The sequence below is a fragment of the Apteryx rowi genome, unplaced genomic scaffold, assembly GCF_003343035.1.
Source record: "Apteryx rowi isolate R43461 unplaced genomic scaffold, aptRow1 scaffold_1838, whole genome shotgun sequence".
NCBI classification, from domain to species: domain Eukaryota; kingdom Metazoa; phylum Chordata; class Aves; order Apterygiformes; family Apterygidae; genus Apteryx; species Apteryx rowi.
In genome coordinates, this window is record NW_020448128.1 from 20,959 (window position 1) to 22,429 (window position 1,471).

Below are 1,471 nucleotides of genomic sequence, written 5' to 3' on the forward strand. Positions count from 1 at the left end.
GTTTCTCCCTGTTTTTCTCTCGCGCAGTTAAAAGGGGGCCGAGAAAAGCACCTGGGAAAGGGGAGCGCCCCCCCGCCCCCCCCCGCCCCGTCCTCCCCATCCCACTGTGCCCCGGGGCACCAAGGGCCCAGGCGTCCGGGGCAGGGGGATCCCGGGGCCCAGGCGTCCGGGACAGGGGGATCCCGGGGCCCAGGCGTCCGGGACAGGCAGCTCCCAGGGCCCAGGCGTCCAGGGCAGGCGGAAGCGGGGGCCCAGGCGTCCGGGCGCTGACGCGGGTCCCGCAGGCGGAGGCGGCGGACGGGACGCCCTGGGGCCACGTGGGGCCGGCGGAGCTGGAGCCCCCCGAGGTGCCGCCCCCGGGCTCCGGCCCCCCCGGCGCCGAGGTGAGTCCCTGCTGTGTCCCCCCCCGCGTCCCCGCTGCGTCCCCATCCCACCTGGCACCCCCAGGGTCGGCCCCGCTGGCCCCCCGCATCCCCGGATTGTCCCCAGCGTCCCCGGAGTTGCCCCCGTGGGCCACCAGTAGCCCCAGGGCTGTCCCCGACGTCCCCAAGGTTGCCCTTAAGGTCCTCCAGCGTCCCCGCGGTTGTCACCAGGCTCCCCCAGTGCCCCCAGGCTTGTTCCCAGCGCTGAGCCAGGACCAGGTGCCCTCAGTCCCCCTGTGGCCGGTGTCCTGGGGCGCTCGTTGGGTTGTCCCCGTTCCCACGGCTGTCCCCATGGGCGTCCACGTCCCCATGGGCGTCCCCATCGCTGTGCCCATCCCCATCGCTGTCCCTGTCCCCATGGCTGTCCCCATGGGCGTCCGCGTCCCCATGGCCGTCCCCATCGCTGTGCCCATCCCCATCGCTGTCCCTGTTCCCATGGCCGTCCCCATGGGCGTCTGCATCCCCATGGGCGTCCCCATCGCTGTTCCCATCCCTATAGTCATCCCCATGGCCGTCCCCATGGCCGTCCCCATCGGTGTCCCTGTTGCTGTCCCCATCCCCATGATGGTGACGGCTGCCCGCGCCGGCAGGGCCGGGGGGCGCCGAGGGCACTTGCCTGGGTTGTCCCTGTCCCCATGGCTGTCCCCGTCCCCATGGCTGTCCCCATCACTGTCCCAGTCCCCGTGGCCATCCCCCAGTCATCCCCATCCCTACGGCTGTCCCCGTGGCTGTCCCCATCCCGACGGTGACGGCTGCGCGCCGGCAGGGCCCGGGGGCGCCGTGCCGGACGCCGCAGCGGGAGCGCCTGGAGCGCTTCCGGCAGATGTGCCGCCTCCTGGAGCGGGTCCCCGCCAGCTCCAGCTCCAGCTCCGACTCCGACTCCGACTCGGGCAGCGGCGCCAGCCCCCCGCCGCCCTTCAGCCCCGCCGAGGAGGAGGAGGAGGAGGACGGCGGCGGCGCCGGGCGGGACGAGGACGAGGACGAGGAGGACGAGGACGAGGAGGACGAGGAGGAGGAGGAGGGCGGCGGCAGCGAGGGGGAGCCCCGGC